Genomic DNA, 6935 nt, shown 5'->3' with positions numbered 1-6935 from the left:
GTTCAAAGATGTAAGTTGTATTTGTAGTAAAATCATGGTAACCATGACACCTACAATAGTAGGTAAAACCAAGTAAACAAGACATTTACCATGTTTTTTTTTTTGTTGTTTTTTTTTTTTTTTACCACAGTAACTGTAGTTTTACTGTGGTATAGTAATAGCACAATAATCACCAAAATAACTATAGTTGTACCACTGTAATGGTAGTGTTTTAATGTGCTTTTATATGACATATTTCACAGTAATCACATTTACTGTACCATGCTTGTAATACCTTTTTAATGTAAATAAAAAAAAAAAAAAACATTTTTCCCATCTTGCAGTTCAATTCATATTGTTTTATATCTTAAATATTTTGCTCACAGATCACTATTAACATTCTGTATATAATTCTGTTTTATTTTCTTTCCCCTTGTATTAATTTCTTAGCTGAAAAGGCGTAAAGGAAGCAGTCACCCCAGTGGTGCTTGTGGAGAGGTATTCCTTCAGAAATTGAGAAGACAGAAAGCTGCAGAGGCAGGTTGGTCTGTGATAGTTTGTCGCTTTTATCAAACATTCCTGTTGTTATCATTTGCACAGCATTTGTTGTTTCTTAAACTGTTGTACGGTCCAAATACCCACACTTGCCATCATTGCACATTTCCTTTATTTGGCCCAAGTGAGCATGAAGATCACAATGTGTGTCGATCTTAACATGACAAAGTTCATTTCAACTTTGCATTTTAAAAGAAACTTCTAAATGTCTTTTCAATAGTCCCTATTAAAGATGACAATTTATTTTGTGGTGCTTCTAATTAAGTGATAAAAAGAAGTTACAAATGATGTACAAAATAAATATACTTTTTTGTGTACCAAGAAAACATGCAACACTTTGTTTTACTACTAAATTATTCTCAATTTCTAATTATTATTATTAATATTTCACAAACATTGGAAAGGTTTGCGTGACCTCCTGTGAGATCTCTGCAAAAAGTCTCACATTAATTCCAAAACATGATGCATGATGGGATACACTAAGCGTTGTATAGCGCTCCGGAGCAGTATTGGAGAGGTTTAGTGTGAGTTAAGGACACTGTGCTTTGGCATTATTAAGACCGGGGACAGTCTCATAGTCACGTACACACACTCTCAAGTGAATAAGACCTCAAGTGTGGGTATCTGGAAAGGGGAAAAGTCTTTAAAATGATCCCTAAATACAGTCACACATCAAAGTCTTAATAATTCACTAATTCAATTTAACACTTGTATGATATTGTACAAGCCCCTGGACAATCTCATCTGACACTATCACAATATTGGAAAATCAGTTGCCCCACACAGTCAGAAAGTTTATATTGTTAATTGGCTTCTCATTAAATTACTTCAAATAAGCCCCATCAGTTCATGTTCCCACTATACGTGATCTCCATGACTAGATATTGCTATTAATGACTTGCTTTTAATAATGGATGCATTTAACATTTAATTATACAGCATCTTTGCAGATTATGCTTTCATGGTCTAAAAAAAAACACAGTAATGTTGCATTTAATTACATAATATTTATATCCTTTCTGTCTTACAGGATTGTTTCCAGATAACACTGTAGTTCTCCGTCATGCACAAGGACTCACCCCCCCCCCCCCCCCCCACACACACACAGAAATGGTTCCTGGATCAGTGACTCAAGACTTTGCAGTGGTTTGATTTCTGCAGAAGATGTAACTTTGTTTTAATTAACCTTATAATGAATACATTGTGACCTTCCAGCAACCCATATACTGTACTGTATACAGAACCAGTGATGACAACAATAGTTAAAAAATAGCATTTATCATATTGATAAAGCATTGTGTTCTCTTTGTCAAGCTTCATACAGTAAACTTTACTTCTGGTGCTTTTATCATAAAAAAGCATCAGTTCTGATCAGGAGTTTTAGTAAAGCACATATTCATGCACAGCAATCCCCTAGTTCCAGTCATGAAGTGAATGATGTTATTGTTAAAGTTATATTTCTGCATTTTTATGTAGCAGGTGTTTGTTTTCCTGAACACTTTATCTTTCTTCCATTGTTCGGACAATCAGTGTTTATCTGATGCTGTGCTGATTGAGTTTTATAGATGATATTGCACACTTGACATGCATGTCTTCATGATGTTATTTTGTGAGTTTGAAACATTTACATTGTGTGTATCACTTTTTGGTCAATAGAATCTTTTAAGAAAATTTATCTTTTTCCGGTGTTCTCTGAAAGACATATACCATATTTATAATGTTTTGTTTTTTAATAAAAGAATTTGCACACTGAAAATTGTTAACGTTTACAACATAACTGCCTTTTTATTCTTCATAGTTTTATTCTTCAAAAACGAGCTTGGTGACAGTGCAGTAATATGCGCACTTTGTCTTTAAATGAGTTTGACATATCAATAAATACTGGAAAATTCTTACAAAATTCTGTATGTTCATTATGCTTTATTTCAGTTTTTATTCCTAGAGATTAATTGGTAAAGCAAGGCAAATCACAGAAACAAAATTGAATAATTTAATAACTTAATAATTTCTTTACTTTTTATTAGTAAATGCTCTTGTCTTTGGTCAGGAAAAAAATGTATCTTTTAAATTGAATGAAATTAATCTTTTGGTTAGATAAGATAAAACTGTGACTGTGCAGTTCACATCACGTGTTGTTGTACACACACATGTACACATCGATATTGCCAAATTGTTGTCTGAATAACAATAATAATTCTGTATTTTCATTATTGTTGGAAGAAGGTGTAGACGTTAATAAAACACTATCTAATAGGTGGCAAATTTAATTTATTGTTAACCAATCTATCCCTTTCGCCGAAAAACGGAAAACAGCGTTCATGAATGACAATAAATGGTTAAGGAAGTGTGATGACGCTGCTCAGCTTTGATGTCATTGGCTGTGAATGTCCCTTGTCACCGCAGGACTGTCTGTGGTTGGATTATCTTTTAACCCATATTAAACAGCGGATCATGTTACAAAAGTATGTTTTGCTGTTATTATCACATTAGTTAATATATTAAGTCAACATTGGGTGTTTCTATGTTGAGAAAAATAACCTTTTTAGCGAGATCCTAACACTAACCCTAAGAATAACTTCAATGAACTACAAAAAACAGCGCCTAGTATTCCCTTTCCATAGATAGAAAGATGGAGGCTTATGGGTAATGTAGTTTAAAAAGTTTTATTAACGAAATGAAATAAATAATATATTTAATGGTAAACTGGACATATAAATATATTCACTGTGTAAACCACTATGATATATTTGAGAGGCATGGTGAAATTTAGTATTTTAGAGTATGCAATATGTAAAATGCCTTTATGCCACCTATCCATTTATTTCTGAAAACTGTGCCCAACATTATTTTATCAGCATAGCATAAGTAGTAATCCTGCTGATTTTCGCTTTGATATGTTAATTGGACTCTGATTTACAGCCATTTCAATTGTACAGTTTTGGGCTCTTCCGGGGGGTGCTACTGGGCCCCTGGGGGTAGAAGGGCAGTAAAACCTACATATATGTATTCTCCTCATCATGGACAACAAACTGAGCTGAGTCACATTTATATCTGACAGTTTTCACTTTCCTCTGTTTTCTAATTCTTACATCATTGCTATTATACCTTTTGACAGGACATTGTGAGGCTATCTGATGAAACATGGAAAAATTATAAAGAAATGTTTTAATAATAAAAATAATAGATTATTTACTTGATTTTTGAAGTAAACATCAATAAATATAATGGATGAACCCAACATGCCATTATCTATTCCCCACTGTTAAGCAGTAATCAAGGACAATGTATACACATTGTGATACTTCACTATTACACAAGGACAAATTAATTCATATATATATATATATATATATATATATATATATATATATATATATATATATATATTACTAATAACTAATTAGCAGAAATCAGCGTAAAAATGTCCTCTCACCCCTGTATCTTGCTGCTCAGGTACTGGACATCAGTAATGTGTGTGCTCTTGGTTTGAATGGAGTACAAGATCCACATTGATCATTCCTGCTACATTCTCAGTTATCCCTCAAGTGTTTGTAACAATAAAGCCCATGGCACCATCTTGTAATGCAAAATAATTAATCTCGTAACTCCCTTTCTTTCACAAAACAATTGGCATTTGTTACTAAATATAAACAATAATAAATTTCTGGTGTATTGATGTCCCAGATGTCATTAATCTGATCAAATATTTTTATGTCTTAAGTAAAAAATAATCCCAATAATGATTATGTAGTTTTTCCAAGTCTAAAATAAACACATATGAGCCTACCTAGTAAAATGATGTATTTACCAAGAATCTTCAGAACACAATATTCGTCATATTCATTTTATTGAAGCATAGACTATAAAGATGATAAAGTAGCATCAAGACAAATAAGATTCAAGGAAAATAATTATTCATCATCAAAAATACATTAACCTCATATATTAATCAGTTCACACAGATGAGTGATGAAATGTCCTTAAAAGTCACAGTCCCACCCAGTCAACTGTGATACAGATCATGTGATACTTATAAGACATGTGATACTGTTTCAGAAAATAATGATTCCTTATCAACACATCTAAACTGGTTTCATCGTGATCTTCTGTCGTGTCTGGAAACAGTTTGTGGTTGATGTCCAGCACTGATGTGGTGTAGCTTGTTCTCAGCCAGAAGATTAGATTAGATTAGATTAGATTCAACTTTATTGTCATTATGCAGAGTACAAGTACAGAGCTAATGAAATGCAGTTAGCATCTAACCAGAAGTGCAAGAATATAGTGTTTTATATACATAAAAGTGCAGAGTAAGTAAAGCTTATGATATACAGAATGTACAGTGGAGTTGCTATATACAATATTGATCGGAGTATATACAGAATATAAATATGAATGTAATGTAGGGATTGTATGTACATTATGAACAGAGCAAAGAAGGATTATATATACATTATGAGTAGCAGGAACTTGAGAACAGTGGTTATAAATACAGTTGAATGAGTGTGCAAAAGTATAGTTTAACAATTTATTATATGCAAAATAACAGTAGTGCAATGATATTTTTTGTAGAAATAGTTTACTGTGCTAGTACAGTAACAGCTTTAGACAGTTTATAGTGTAATAGATTTAACCATGTGCAGTCTGTGCAAAATATGAGTAGTGCAATACATGTATGTAAAGTACTGTGACCAGTGCAGTAAAAGAGCAGGTGCAGGTTAGATTGGTGGTGCGGTGTTCAGGAGTGTCACAGCCTCGGGGTAGAAGCTCTTCCTGAGTCTACTAGTTCGAGAGCGTAGGCTCCTGTAACGCCTGCCGGATGGAAGGAGGGTGAAAAGTCCATGGTTAGGGTGAGAGGCATCCTTGATGATGTTTCTTGCCCTACCCAGACAGCGCTTCTGATAAATGTTCTCTATGGAGGTTAACTGGGTGACAGTGAGATCTCTCAGTCCTAAGATCCCAGACCTGGTCAAAGTGAAACAAACAATCCAGATGAAGTTGTTTAATGGACAGAGAGCTCAGCTTATGTTCTGTGTGATTTTAGCAGGGTGAGCAACTATGACCCTTGTAGAACTGTACACTTACCATTCTTCAAGCTGTTTTAAGATCTTTTGAGAAGCTTTTTCTCTGAAGACAATTTACCACATCCTCTTCTTTCACTCCTTTCAAGAGCATCACTTGGTCAAAACCCCTCATTTGGCTGATGAGACCATCTGTACAAAGTAAAATTGTTAAAATACTGCAATAAACAATTTCATTATGCAAGAATTTAGAAAAAGTTACAGAGGCTTGCTCATGAGACTCCATTAGCATGTGTACTTCTCAGAAACTCTAGAATTCATCTATTGTTGCAGTAAATGTGTTTTCTTCCTCTAGAATCTTTCTCCAGAGTTAATGACTTCTCTCACAAATGTGTTTTAGTCTGTCCAGTGTAAGGCCTGGCTTCAAACCAATCAACTATCAATTCATAATTTATAACACAACATTCACAAAACAGTGAGATAATGTCAATTGGTGTTTATATCAATTAAACCACTTTTATGACACTTGTATGCTTTTAAGAATAACAGGTGGTGTTTTTTTAAAACTTTAGATTAAAAATGTTCCAGTCAAACTTTGCTAACATGCTATAATTATTATAGCTGTATCAAATAAAATAAAATAAATATAAAAACATTGGAAAGAATAATAACGGCTGACATGACCATTCCTTTGAGAGATCATCATAAAGTCCTGTAACACATAACACACACATACCAGAGGACTTCTGTTTGCTTGAGCACAAGATGACCATCTTCATTCCTCATCCTGAGCAAATCATTTCCTTGGTCTTCCTTCTCTTCTGTGAAACAAGATAATCTTAATATGTGTGCAATGAGCAATATTTCTCATTAAACATATAATTAAGTTAATTTAAAGTAAGATTCAGACCAGAGCATTTGATGAGTAAACAAATTTACCTGGGAAGAGCTGATAGTGGCAAGATTCGCTGAGACTCAGTAATAGCTCTTTTAGTTTTTAGGAAGGTTGTGAGGGTTGGCCCACCAAAAACTTCTGAAAAAGAAGAACAGCATTGTCTGCAAACCCACACTTGAGGTCTTATTCACTTGAGAGTGTGTGTACGTGACTATGAGACTGTCCCCGGTCTTAATAATGCCAAAGCACAGTGTCCTTAACTCACACTAAACCTCTCCAATACTGCTCCGGAGCGCTATACAACGCTTAGTGTATCCCATCATGCATCATGTTTTGGAATTAATGTGAGACTTTTTGCAGAGATCTCACAGGAGGTCACGCAAACCTTTCCAATGTTTGTGAAATATTAATAATAATAATTAGAAATTGAGAATAATTTAGTAGTAAAACAAAGTGTTGCATGTTTTCTTGGTGCACAGAAAAGTATA

At 33.7% G+C, this 6935-nt stretch overlaps 2 long non-coding RNA genes across 2 annotated transcripts; one reads left to right on the top strand and one right to left on the bottom strand.

Moving 5' to 3' along the window:
- Positions 1-303: 303 nt before the first annotated feature.
- LOC128018897 (uncharacterized) lies at positions 304-2434 on the top strand. The gene is made up of 2 exons (XR_008185010.1): positions 304-520; positions 1565-2434. It is a non-coding gene; the product is annotated as an uncharacterized LOC128018897 (long non-coding RNA).
- A 3180-nt stretch (positions 2435-5614) lies between these two features.
- Positions 5615-6616, bottom strand: LOC128018899 (uncharacterized). Its single transcript, XR_008185012.1, has 3 exons — positions 6492-6616; positions 6289-6373; positions 5615-5744 (listed from the first exon to the last, which is right to left on the bottom strand). It is a non-coding gene; the product is annotated as an uncharacterized LOC128018899 (long non-coding RNA).
- Positions 6617-6935: the final 319 nt, after the last annotated feature.

The sequence above is a fragment of the Carassius gibelio genome, chromosome A8, assembly GCF_023724105.1.
Source record: "Carassius gibelio isolate Cgi1373 ecotype wild population from Czech Republic chromosome A8, carGib1.2-hapl.c, whole genome shotgun sequence".
Classification (NCBI taxonomy): Eukaryota; Metazoa; Chordata; class Actinopteri; order Cypriniformes; family Cyprinidae; genus Carassius; species Carassius gibelio.
The sequence above is the reverse complement of the archived record's forward strand: the minus strand, read 5'-3'. Positions and strand labels throughout refer to the sequence as shown.